The following is a 14,936-nucleotide window of genomic DNA, read 5'->3' as shown; positions in this document are numbered from 1 at the left end:
AAAGCCCTGATGGATTTGTGGTTATGAATTTGACTGATAATCACAAGATCCACAGTTCAAAACCACTAGCTGCTTCAGTGGAGAAAGAAGAGGTTTTCTATTGTCGAAAAAGGGTTGCAGATTTGGAAACCCACAGGGCCATTCTACCCTGTCCTGTAAGATGTCTTTGCTTCTGTGGAGCATTCTGCTATCCTTCTTCCTGGACAGATTTGTCTGTTCTTGCAGTCCACGGTACTTTCAACATTTTTTACTAACATCATACTTGAAAAGCATTACTTTTCTCCTGTCTTTCTTATCCATTATACAATTTTCCCAAGCACATAAAGCAAATGAACATGTCATGACTTGAGTCAAGTACACCTTAATCCTAAAGGTGGGATCGTCTCTGTTTACCATTTAAATAGGTCTTGGGCAACAGATTCTCCTCATGCAATATGTCTTTCTATTTTTTGCTTCATGCTTCCATGAATGCTCAATAACTATCCCAGTAAAATGACATCTTTGACCAGCTCAAACTTTTCTCTGTTTAAAACATCTATAGGGTTCCTGTGAGTTAGAATTGCCTGGATGACAGTGGGCGTGATTTGGTCCAGCTGGCAGGACTTTTGTTTTCTGGGCTGAGGTGTGAGTTACTTGTGGGGGTGGGAGGGGGCATGGTGCTTGATCTCCATCAATAAGTTTCTCAATTCCACTTTGGTTTAAACAAGCAAGGTTGTGTCATGTGCATGTTGTTAGTACGTCTTACTCCAATGCTATGTTCATCTTCATAAATTCCATATTCTTGAAATAATTTTCATCATATGGATTAAATAAGTACAGCAGAAGGACACAACATAGACACACCCCTTTCATGAGTTGAGATGGCATAATTTCCCATGTTCTGTTTGAATGCCTGCCTCTTGGTCTCGTGCATGAGTACAATTAATTATTCTAGAATTCCAATTTTTTGAATTGTTGTCTATTATTTATTATTCCCACAATAAAATGTCACTGTCTACACAGTAAAACATCAGTAGACACATTTATGATCCTTTAAAGGTTTGCTATAGCTGTATCTGCCATCAAGAATGATATCTATCATTCCATGTTATCTTTTGAATTCATTTTCAATTTCTGGCACTTCCCTTTAGCTGTGCTGGTGACAAATGTTAACACATCCTTAACATGGTTTTACTTGATGCTGTTTGATAATCTCCACATTCTGTTGGATCACAATCCTTTGAAATGGACATTGATTCATTCCAAGCCATTGGTCAGGTGATATCTTATGAATTTCTTGGTATAGACAAGTGAAGCCTTCCAACTTCACGGCTATTCACTGAAATGTCTCATTTGATATTCTCTCTATTTCTTGTACACTCATTCTTTCTGTGTGTGTCAGTGGTTTTGGGAAAGCTTGAACTTCTTAATACAAGAAGATTGGTCCTTGATCAGATGCGACCACTTGAATGAATGAATGATTAGACCTGATATAGCACAATGTAATCACCAACAATTGTAAGATTCCATATTGGATAAGGTTAGTTTTAACTGCAGCACCCTGATTCAGGTCACAGCTCTGATGTAATGAATTGCCTCAGAGATTGAAGCCTGGTTCCAATATACGTGGGAAAGTTGCTTGCTCTTTGCTGTGTCTGGATCTTGCATCTGACTCTTGGACCTAAGGTATTTTGCACCTGAGCTAATGGCTTGCACACTACCTGCTGATCATAGGAGCTATCTGTGGCCTAATCTCTGATAGCCAACCTTGTGTATATTCACCTGTCTAGTCACAAGACCAACCAGCTGATCTAGGATGTATATGCCTCTGCAGCCACCAGCCTGTGGTCTTCCTTCCAGTCTTAGATTGATCAGCTCCAAAACTAGGCATATCAGGAGAATCCTTCAGTATAGCATGACCTCTTTACTTGGAACTGACCCATTTCTATAACTGTGCCATTTTATGTATGTATATATTTACACGTTAATATATATTTACATCTCTCAAGAACTCAGCCTAAGACAAAGAGCAAGTGTCAGAATATTTTTTGAGAACCATTTTGGTCTCTTATTTCCTGCCTTTTTTTAATTAAATATTTTTATTGGGGGCTCTTACATCTCTTATCACAATCCATAACTTCATCCATTGTATCAAGCACATTTGCATGTACGCTGCCATCATCATTTCCAAAGCATTTTCTTTCTACTTGAACCCTTGATATCAGCTCCTCATTTTTCTGTCTCCCTCCCCTACCCGCCCTCCCTCATGAACCCTTGATAAATTATAGATTGTTGTTTTCATATCTTCTTTTCCCATGTATGAGGCTCACATGTTACCTGTTAGTTGTAGGTTTGCTGTGACTTGCTTATTGTAATGCTGGAAAATGATATCCCTGGTATTTCAAACATCATAAGGATCAGGAGAGCTTCCAAACTAAACTCAGCCAGTGGATACCTATGAATACCAGTGAAACGGTCTGATTCAGAGCTGCAGGAGAAGCCTCTCAACATGAAGGGCAGTCAAAAGGAACTTGTATTCTCAAAGTAGAATCAACCAGACTAATATGAACAGAGCAAAGGTCTCAGGGTTTAAATTACTTGTGTAACACGACCTAAAAGGAAATGACACACTTCAAACATCGATTAATTATCAATTCATGGAATGGATGAAATATGAACATAGAAAATTTTTAATTTATCATATATGGAAAATAATGCTTTAAGATTCATATTTTAGACTATAAGAAGCTTGCATAGACTAAAAAACAACAATAATTACAAAATGCACTGCCATTGAGTCAATTCTTATGCATAGTGGTCTTATCTAGGATTTCTTTTTTTTTCTTTTTTTTTTCAACATTCCTATATATTTTTTTTATTTTTTTTAAATTATTTTAACAATTTATTGGGGCTGATACAATTCTTTTCACAGTTCATACATATACATACATCAATTGTATAAAGCACATCTGTACAGTCTTTGCCCTAATCATTTTTTTCTCTTTTCTTCTTTTACATTTTATTAGGGACTCAAACAACTCTTACCACACTCCATACATATACATACATCAATTGTATAAAGCACATCCATACATTCCCTGCCCCAATCATTCTCAAGGCATTTGCTCTCCACTTAAGCCCCTTGCATCAGGTCCTCTTTTTTTATCCCCCCCTCTCTCACCTTTCCCCCCTCCCTCATATGCCCTTGGTAATTTATACCTCGTTATTTTGTCATATCTTGCCCTATCCGGAGTCTCCCTTCCCCCCTTCTCTGCTGTCCCTCTCCCAGGGAAGAGGTCACATGTGGCTCCTTGTAATCAGTTCCCCCTTTCCAACCCACTCACCCTCCACTCTCCCAGCATCGTCCCTCACACCCTTGGTCCTGAAGGTATCATCCACCCTGGATTCCCTGTACCTCCAGCCCTCAAATGTACCAGTGTACAGCCTCTGTCCTATCCAGCCCTGCAAGGTAGAATTCGGATCATGGTAGTTGTGGGGAGGAAGCATCCAGGATCTGGGGGAAAGCTGTGTTCTTCATCGATACTACCTCACACCCTAATTAACCCATCTCCTCTCCACCCCTCTATGAGGGGATCTCCATTGGCCGACACTTGGGCCTTGGGTCTCCACTCTGCACTTCCCCCTTCATTTAATATAATATATATATATACACATACATATATACATATACACATATATACACATACATACACACACTTATATCTTTTTTTTTTTTGCATGATGCCTTATATCTGGTCCCTTGGGCACCTCGTGATCGCACTGGCCGGTGTGCTTCTTCCATGTGGGCTTATTTGCTTCTGAGCGAGATGGCCGCTTGTTCACCTTCAAGCCTTTAAGACCCCAGACACTATCTCTTTTGATAGCCGGGCACCATCAGCTTTCTTCACCACATTTGCTTGTGCACCCATTTGTCTTCAGCGATCCTATCATGGAGGTGTGCTGTCAATGATATGATTTTTTGTTCTTTGATGCCTGGTAACTGATCCCTTTGGGACCCCTCGATCACACAGGCTGGTGTGTTCTTCCATGTGGACTTTGTTGCTTCTGAGCTAGATGGCCGCTTGTTTCTCTTCAAGCCTTTAAGACCCCAGTCACTATCTCTTTTGATAGCCGGGCACCATCAGCTTTCTTCACCACATTTACTTGTTCACCCACTTTGGCTCCAGCCGTTGTGTTGGGAGAGTGAGCATCATAGAGTTCCAGTTTAATAAAAGAAGGTATTCATGCATTGAGGGAGTGTTTGAGTAGAGGCCCAAGGTCCTTCCGCCACCTTAATACTTTACCTATAAATATAGACACATAGATCTATTTCCCCATCCTCCTATATATATTTGCATGTACATGTCTTTGTCTAGACCTCCATGAATGCCCTTTGACTCCTAGCTCTTTCCTCCATCTCCCTTGACCTTCCTCCTGCCCTACTACCATGCTTCATCGCCACCTGGGCTAGAGTATACCTCTTCTCTAAGCAACCTTACCCTTTATCATTTCCCACCAGGCCTGCCACTCCCCCTTCTCTACCATTTGGGGTCCCATGTTTTTCCCTTGTCCCTGGGTTTGTTAACACCACTTCCTTACCCCCCCTACCCCCCACCCTAAGTCCCCCCGGAACTGTTGGTCCCGTTGTTTTTCATCCAGATAGTTCATCCAGCCTGTCCTATTATCTAGGATTTCTAAGGCTGTAACTCTGTATGGAGGCATTGGACAGTCAAGTGAACTGCAATACCAGCAATGATGGTGCAAGAAAAGGATGGCTATATTGAAGACATCACATTGTTTATTAAAAACGATTTCAAGATTAATGCTGAAGTGTGATGCTATCAGTGATAGGATTATATCCACATACTCATCAGTTAATACAATGATTATTCAAATTTATGTAAAAACCTCTAATGCCAAAGATGAAGACTTTGAAACGTTTTACCAACTTCATACTGAAATTGATCAAACTTGGAACCCAGATTTAATAAAAATCCAGAAGATTTTAATAGAGAAGTTTGGAGGGGGGGGAGAGAAGGGATCAATCTGTAACTGAAAGATATGGCCTCAGTGAGAAATTATGCCAAAGATCATATAATAGAATTTTGCAAGAATGATTTATTCATTGAAAATACCTTTTCCCCAACACCTTAAGTGGCTGTCGGTATACACGTTGCTGGCATTTCAAATACCATCAAATACTATCCTGGGCAGGCTTCAAAAGAGCTTCCAAATTAAAATCGGCAAGTGAATACCAATAACTGGCTGTAGAACAAAGATTTAGTTTTCAAAGCTGAGCCCCTCAAGGGAGATGGATCTTGCATATGAGATATACAGGAATCCTGTTGACAGCATCTGTGGGAGAAGATGATGGAGACGCTGTATCTCACCAGTCAGAACAGGTCCAGGAGCCAACTGCAGAGTAGACCATGGATTGTTTAAGTTCAGGAGCAATTTAAAACTGAAGAAAATTAAGAAAATGCCAAGGGGGTTGAACCACAACCTGCTTATATCCTTCCTGATACAGCAACCATCTCAAGAATGGATTTGATTCACTGATTACTAATGAACAAAACCAGATGAAAGCAGGGATGGGATCACTAGAAAAATTGGGGGTGGGACCAAAATGGATATCAGTTTCATCATCAGAAGTTATTTTACTTAAGAAATATCTCCAAAAAAAAAACCATTTTGAAAACAAGCCCAAAGCAGGTGTCTTGAAAGACATATTTCAAAACTAAAGTATGCTTTACATGAGATTAAATAAAAGTATTTTTCATGGAATATCTAAAAAATGATTCAAATTTTTAGGTAAAACAAAGTTTTTCTCTCACACAAACTCGGGTGCTTTATAAAGGCAGAAGAAAGCTCCAGTGGTAAATATTCTTATGTTATAAATATTTGACTATTTTCACAAACATAAATGATCAGGACAAGGCCATGTTTTACTCTGATACATTCAAGGATAGGATGAGTTGCGGTTGACTCAATAGCAATAAACTACAACATAACAAAACACATAGTAAACTCAATAAGAACAGCTAACACACATCCTGAGTATCTTTACCAAAACATAATGTAAAATATATTCATCTTCTGATTCCAAAGTCTTGTGAAACTATGTGCATACTTAAGTGAAAATCCTAATCAAGCTCAATCGATCAAATGTAAAATCCTCAAGTGACAACATAAGAATATTTTTGCATACTGCAGGGATTTTCAATCATGGTTGATTTTTACTCTCCAGGGAATATAAGGTGTTGACATGTTTGGTTGTCGTAACTGGATGTGGTGACAGTGCTACTGGCTTCTAGTGGGAAGAGGCCAGGGCTGCTATTGGCCATCATGCAGTGCTCAGCACAACTTCTCTGGAAAAGGAATTACCAGGTCCCATGTGCCAATTGGGCCGAGTTTAAGAAACGCTGCTGGATTTCAGAAAGCACGTGATCGTAGCTAATTATCCTGATTCAACTTTCTCCTACACCAAGATGTCTAATGTGGCACTTATACTACTGACCCTAAGTGGAGAATAAGGTTGATGTTAATTTACACCGAAACGTAGAAATTATAAAGTATGCATAGGTCGTTTTCTTGATCCATAAGAGGCTTAAACATTTTGTTCCATTATTGAGTAACCTTGCACAACATATTTGAAGCTGACAAGATGATAAAGAAACATCTTTAATACAGAGGTAAAAATCATCCCTAAAATCTTCTATCTTGGCAGTTTATTGAAAATGATTTAGTATCACAAAAAGGGAAACATAGCAACAATGAGATGGGTTAGTCCTAAACTTAGCAGACTATATCTGTCATGATCAGGGTGTTCAAGTTTCTAAGTGAACAATATTAATGTTATTTAAGTTAAATACTTAAATTCAAAGTATAAAATTATTTCCACGAATACTTAGAACATGTCAAATCATCTACTACAGGAAAAGTGAACTCTTTCAAGGTTATAAATTTCAAGGTTATGTTTTAGACATTGTGAAACTGAGATCTTCTTTAAACTCTACCTGAAGTTGAAAAGGAGCCCTGGTTCTGCAGTGGTTAGGCATTGGGCTGCTGTGTGCATGGTCAGCAGTTTGAAATCACCACCAGCTTCTGGGGAGGACTGGGCTTTCTACTCTTGCAGTAAACAGTTGAAAGCCTCAGAAACTCACAGGGGTCCCTATGAGTCAGCAATGACTTGATGGCTGTGAGTGATTGGTTTGGTAGTTATAAAAAATAAAGTACCTAGAAACAGGTTGGTTTGTATCTGATAAATAAAAATATATATTGCATGAAAACGGGCATTTATTTTCAATACATTTATCAAAATCCTTCTGAAAATGGAAGAGACCATTGGTTTTGAAAGTTAAGTATTAGTTTTATTGCCTCAAATTCATCTAGGAAATGTAAAAGTCCTTGTCATTGCTGTTAGGTGCCATCAAGCCTGTCCCTGGTCCTAATGAACCCAGGCAAACAGAATGAAGCACTGCGGGTCAGGAACCACCCTTACGATTGTTATGCTTGAACCTTTTGTTGCAGCCTCTGTCCGTCCATCTTGTCAGAGGTCTTCCCCTTTCCGATGTGCCTCCTCATCACCTAGCACTGGTCCTGCATGGGCCTGTCCTGATAACACACCCTCACAACGAATGGATGGGGAAGTCACTCCGTCCTCACCTCTAAGCGACATTTCAGTTGCACTGCTTCCATAAAGGGCATTTCCAGTGTAAACTGTAGATCTTAGTCCTAGGAAATTTTTTAAAAGCAAACTGATAAATCCATGGTTTGAATGGCAAATAGACATAATTCGGATCAGAATAATTATTTTCTGGTCATCTCTGAAATGTATTTAAAATCCGCACACTCTTATTTAACACTCCACTTCTGTTGGAAACCTAATTTTATCAAAGTAGCTAAGGCTATTCATAAAATTACTCTATGCTCAAAGATGTGAAATTCCCTTTGCTGTGATTACATTGTTTCAAAATCCATTACTTCTCCAACACCATCTCGGAAACAATTTTACTATGATTGCTTGTATCAAAACCTGTATGTCTTATTCACCAACTAATAGACAAACTTTTAAAAAACTTTTTGGAACCAGACACAAGAGTAGCTTTGATTATACTTGAACAGAATATAAAACTCTGCTTTATTCTAGACATGTTTTCCTTTGTACTTGACATCCCTAGGATTCAGAGGTATTTGCAAAACACGTAAAAGTCCTATTTGAAATTAACAGTAAACATTCTCATTATAAGACAGTCTTCCAATTCACTGCTGATGAAACCAAAATGAAAACCTGAGAGACGGTTTTTAAGTTTTTGAACCTACTTTATTCAGAAAAAGAAGGTAATAACTAGCTTCGTGTCTGAAGACAAAAAATAAAAGTAAATACAGATTTTTTAACAAATTTCTAAATGCTTTGTAGCCATAAATTAGGAACAATGCTTTCCTAATTTATAGTTAAAAATTAGTCTAGGAATCTGGAACTAATACATTCATACACTTCTATACAACATAGTTCTGTAAAGTAAGCTCAGAATTTATCATTTCATTGTGTTGCAAATATATTTTTATTTAGAACAAACACCTTGGGGAAGTTTTAAATCTTAGTGAAGTTAGCATAATGCACATGGAGACAGGCGAGGTTTTCTGTAAAGCTTTACCGTCATGAAAACTGCCCTGCCCGACAAGGCTGCTTGCTCTGAGTTGGAAGCATCTGGACAGCAGTGAGTGCCTCGGAATGGACACGAACTCCTTCTACCTGTTCTTCTGCCCTTTCTACTTCCATTTTCTTTCTTAAAGCTTTCACAAAATTAAAAGTTCATAGATAAATGATTCGTTCATGATGCCAGTGCTCTTTGTTTTCTACTGATCCAAAAGAAGCAAACAAAACCCCAGGAGTTTAAAACAACACATCTTTATTATCTCAGGTCTTCAGTGAGTCCGGAGCTCTGTTGTTGATGTTGCCTTGATGTGACCCTGATGGACCGAGTAGAATTGTCTCACAAGGGTTTAAACTGTAACCGTTATGGATGGAGACTGCCACCTCTTCCTCCTGCACAGTGGCTGGTGAACTTCAACTACAGTCAGCAGCCCTGGATGCGTCCCCACTGCATCCCCAGGTTTCCTGTCAGGGCCCCTAGCAGGATATAATTAGGTCATCTGGTTCAAAGTGCTGCTGATGCTATATGAGTGCTCAACGTGTGGGAAAGACCTGAAGTAGCATCCCAAGACTCAGTGTGGGAAAGGTCTGCTTCCAAGCTCATTTGCATAAAAGAATCATTTCTCTTTGGACTATTATAGTGAGGAAATCCATTCATAATTATCAATGAAGGGGGCCAGGGGCAAGTCTTGTCTGTACAATTGCTAAAATATAGCAAACACTAAAGATTCCAGCAACCTGTGGCTCTCTCCGGTTCTCCCTTGTATGCTGTGCTTCTGAATTGTATGCTGTGAGGTGACTGATAAAACTTCATCTCTTTTCCACCATGTACAACAGAACAAAGCACCGGGTTCTCTCGGCTGACATCGCCATCGCTGTGGTGTATTCGCACATTGTTCCCACCAATCCATCGCATTCAGGGTCTTCCCCCTACTTTCCCAAGCATAATGTTCTTCTCCAAGAATTGATGCTTGCTGATAACATACCCAAAGCCCATGAGATAAGATCTCCCCATCTTCATGCCTGGGGGTATTCTGACTGCATCTGTTTGAAGACATATTTATTCATTCTTCTTGCCATTCCAGCATATTTAATATCCTTTACCAGAACCATAACTCATACACATCAAGTCTTCTTTTGTCTTCCTTCTTCATTGCCTAGCTTTCCATGTATATGAAGTAGTTGAAAATATCCAGGGTTAGGCCAGGTGTACATTAATTCTTAAGGTGACGCCTTTTGTTTTTAAAACTTTAGAGAGATTTTTTGATAGTAGATTTTCCGTTTGCAATGAGTAATTTGATTTTTTTGACTGCAGCTTCCATGAGGATGATCATGAATACAAATTCAAAGAAATATCTGAAGAAATCACAATTAACTATGATATGTAGCATGACATCGTGACACTACTTATCCAATTGAGTAGTTATACCTTCCTGGAATAAATACAGCATACATGATCCTCCCTTACAGTTAGTTCTATAAGTGGCAGTTATATGTAAAGTAAAACTTCCTTTCTTGCCATGTTCTAAAATGTAGAAATGATAGTCATTCATCTCTGATGACATAATAGTACTGTCTAGGTGCTTTTTAATTTGCACACACATAATTTCCATATAATTCTATTAAAGAATATGAGTATCCAAATATTTTTTAAAGTATGCAAAGATTACGATTAGTAAAGTGAAGCACAGATGCATACAGTAACTTCATGTGCCATTATTTAAACCCAAGTATTATAAACCCATAAAGGCCTAGTGGTGTAGTGAATTGGTAACACATTGAGCTGGTAATCACAAGGTGAGCACTTTGAACCCATCAGCTGCTCTGTGGAGAAAGATAAGGCTTTCTACTCCAATAAAGAATTACAGTTTTATTCTGTCTTCTAGGGTCACTATGAGTTACAATCCACTCAAAAGAGATGAGATTTTTTTAGTTAGTTTGTTTGTTTTTCTAGTTTTATTATAAATCCAAAAGGGAGCTGTGTTAGTCTAGGTAGACTAGAGAAACAAATCAACAGAAACTCATATGTATATAAGCGAGAGTTTTATATAAAGGGTAAGTGTACATTCAGAAAGCATTCCACTCCAGTGCTGTCCAAGCCCGTAAGTCTAACATTAGCCCATATGTCTGACACCGATCTACAATGTCCTCCTGAATTTCCCAAAACACGTGCAATGATACTGATTGCAGGAGGAAAGCTGAATCACTGAGCGTGTAAGCATCTCAGTGCTGGCAGGGGTCTCTCTCCATCTGGCTGCTGCAGCACAAAGGCTGCAGCAGGGTAGGTCCATGTGGCTTCTCCTGAGGGTGATCTCACAGGAAGTGAACCTTGCCAGCGGAAGCAGGGAACTGGCTAAGGAAGCTGGATTCTGGCCTGACCTTTAGAGAGCAATAGACTTGAGAACTAGAAAGGTGAGTCATTTATTTTTCTGCCCTTCAATTAATCCCACATGTGTTTATTGGCCAGCTTGGCACATTAACCTTGACTCTCTCAGGAGTGCTAACTGTAAGGTGAAATTTCAAACCCACCAGTCAGTCTTTGAGAGAAAGTTAAGGCGCCTGATTCCACAAAGATTTGCAGTCTCAAAAATCATATAGATTGTCCCTATGAGCTGGATTGGATTTTATGGCTGGGAATTGGGTTGAAATATAAGTACAGCGCTTACAGTTTTCTTTCTAGAATTATATTTCTGTCACAACTTCACTATGCGCTTTACTTAAAGCATTTTAAATTCACACTGAATTGATATATAACAGCACAACAATATCACCTGCATTTCATGCTATGGTTTTCCAAATGTATACGTGATCTCATCAGTGGTGATAACCAATATTCAATAGTTTGGGTCTATCTATCATATGAAAAAAGATCAGGCTGATAAACTGAAAAGGTTTTCTAATTTCATTGAAAACAATACAAAATAATAACAAAAAACTTAGAAACATCACTACGTACAATGGAAAGTTTTCTAAACAGTTCCCTGTAAAAGAACAAACTCTGTCTACAGTCAGAATCAACTCAGTGCCAGTAGGTTTGTTTTGTTTCTTATAATATAAAAGGCCTAAATATAAATAAAAAGACCAAGAGGTTTATGTTAAATTTGATTAGAATTTACTTAAAATAAATTAGATTGTATAAATAAACAAACTTAATTAAGTTTCATAACACAAAATACCGAAACCTAAAATTATCATAATTTACAATTTTCATTATATTTAACTAGTAGTTCACACTTTGGTATCAAATTTCTTCCTTGTTCTCTGAATTAATCCCTATTTTTCTTATTTTTTTAATTCCAACAAGAAATATAAACACACATACCCATGCACCTACACATACATCAAAAATAAATTAAACTCAAAGCAAACTCACGGAAGGTTTTGGGGGGTGTTTTAGTGCCCTTATTCCTTTGCTCTCCTAACTAACCTAAAGGCTTTTCTTTTATTTTAATTCTATCATATTTCATGTAAAGTAGAGGCGACCTGGTTTTACTTCCTTAATTATATCATTTATGTTGGACATAACATTGGAGTAGACAAACTAGTCAATATCACATATAATTACTGTAAATTCTATTGTTTCATAAAATGATATTTTGCTGTAATTCTCAGGTTTTAAAACTCTTTACAACTTGAAGGGAAGCAGCATATTGGCTTCACCCTCCTTCATTGTGTCTTTGAGGAGGAGTCGTTGCTCTAATTATCTGCTTCGGTGCAATGTTAACATGTTTTACGCTCCACTTTATCTCCTGAGGGATGTACTTAGTTTCTAAGAAGTTGCCATCTGTTTTTTATTTGAATGCTCACTGAGGTTAAAATTCCACTTGTATGTTCACTGCTATCAATGTCATTTGTCACAGACTTCTTATTAAAGAGAACAAAAATAGCCCACAATAACAGTAACAACAACCAAAACAACTCCTACCAATGGCAATATGAAATAGAGAAGTAAGAGCCATAATGGAGAGGAAGAGCCGGGACGACACCATCTCCCCCTTCCACAAAGACATCTTGAGGAGGCTTTTTTTTCATTGTTTCTCCAACTCTCTTATTGATTTCCTTCTTTTAAAAGGCTTTTAAAAATCTTGAGCAATCCTCAAGCCATCTTTGTGATTGAATCCCTTCAATTGCCTCTAGCTCTCCTTGGTAAGTTTAGTGGTTAATATGTTGTGTCACCTTGATGAGTTTATGAGTATCAGATGTTTGGCATACGGCATACATTGGACCGATGACTGTTTCACAATATAATACAATGTAATCATATCCAAGTTGCAGTGTGATACAGTGAACATGTTGAGATTTACCATCTCCCTTTAATGAGCCACCATTCTGTCACCTGATCTGCTGATTTGGGCTCATCAGAACCCTGAAGCTACTTGAGTTGGGAAAAATGTCTAACCTGAAGCCTGACCAATGGCATCAAGACATGTAATCCTGATAACTCCATGAGATATGTTCTTGAAATCAATAGATAGTTTGATAGATATATAGATAATATATATATAGAGAGGCATAGATTGAAATCAAATTATTGATAGAGATAGATGTATAGATAGACATATAGATAGGTAGTTTATATATAACTATATCAATAGAAATTTACAGATATATATAAATTTTAAAGCCTAAACCTATAATAATGGTGGATTCTATGGGCAAAATATTGAACAGTGCAGAAATTAAGAGAAGATGGACGTGATACACAGTCACTGCACTAAAAGTAGTCGATAGTCAACTCTTCAAATGGCTGCATAGGACTGAGAACCATATGGTATTGAAGGGAGACGTTCAAGCTTCTCCAAATCATCGGCCAATAAAAGAATAAAGAAGAGGCTCCAGAAATCGATGGAAGATCAAAGAAGGGGTTTCAACAAATGGCTACAGAGCCAGAAGTGCTCACTTGACTGTACCAAGTACAGTACAACACCGTCGGGCTTTCTTGTTGTCATTAGAATATTATCCAGTCACAGAAAGAACCATATACATGAAAAAAAAAATACCAAGAGTTTACAGAAGAGATTGAAGTTGTCAAGGATTTCCTTTTACTAGGAAACGTAGTCAGCTCTTCTTGATCTAAGAGCCAGCAGCCACCACCTGAACTGCAGTTTCTGGAATTTGACGCTTCCGCAAGCCGGTCAGCCAGCAGCCTGCTCTCTGGCCAGATAATTTTGTGTTCAGCCGCCTCAGGAACTGAGTCAAGCACCACTCCCAGCCTCTCGGCCTCCATAACAGCATGCGCCATCTCCTTGACAGATCCCTCTGCCTCTCACTATGTAAGTAGACTTATGAAAATATTTCAATTTTGGAAAAGGAAAGTGTTAAAGTTCATGGAAGTCACATTAGCATCATATTTGGATTAATCAGGAACTAACCATTGACAACTACATTTTATTCAAAATAAAGTTACCCAGATAATAGCAACCAAATCCATAAATGTATGGTATTTTTAATATAATATATTTTCAGTCCTTGTTGCAATTACTGATTATAAATTGTACAGTGTAAGTAGAGATCAGTTAGAGGCTGTGGAAAAGCCATTATAAATTAGTGCTTTATAAATAATTCCTCCCCTGCATCACAAATGTAATGAAAGTTGTGTTATTTTCACAGGAGGAAATATTTTATTTATATAGTATTTTATATTTAAATTTAGAAAAATAATGGGCTCCCTGGAAAACATTGACTTCTTCACCTTTCATCCAAACATCCAGTTTTGTAGATAAAAATTCAGAGCAGGTACATATATTTTTTAATACCAGATAATGCTCTGGAAAGCATTATCGTATATGAGTCATATGTCTTTAAAATATATTTTGTCCCTTTCAAATGCAGAGAGGAAAACAAGTATCATCCCTTTTGTATGAAATCACCATTTAACTGGAAATATCAGTTTGATATTTCCAAACTCATTTCCATTGAGTTGGTCCTGACCAATAGCAATGCTATATAGGATTTTGGATACTATAAATCCCAATAGGATCTGATAGCTCATTTTTATTCCCAATACTGGCAGGTTGGTTTGAACCATTGACTTTGTATACAGTAGTGGCCCTACTCCTAGCACCCAGTGCCACCAGGTACCCTTAAAATAGAACATAGTATCTTAAAAATAACATTTGCTGGACCATACATCCTAAGTGTCTACTATAGTATGGTATTACATTGCGTCTAAGAATCTGAAATGACTAGCACTTACAGGGGTTGCAAACAATCAAATCTTTTAAAATGGATACTGAACATTTTTAAAGGCCTCGGTACAAGGACAGCCTGATGCTCCTTAGAAGCAAAGATGGTAAGGCTA

Source organism: Tenrec ecaudatus, chromosome 5 (genome assembly GCF_050624435.1).
Source record: "Tenrec ecaudatus isolate mTenEca1 chromosome 5, mTenEca1.hap1, whole genome shotgun sequence".
In the NCBI taxonomy this organism is placed as follows: Eukaryota; Metazoa; Chordata; class Mammalia; order Afrosoricida; family Tenrecidae; genus Tenrec; species Tenrec ecaudatus.
Note: the sequence above shows the minus strand (reverse complement) of the source record.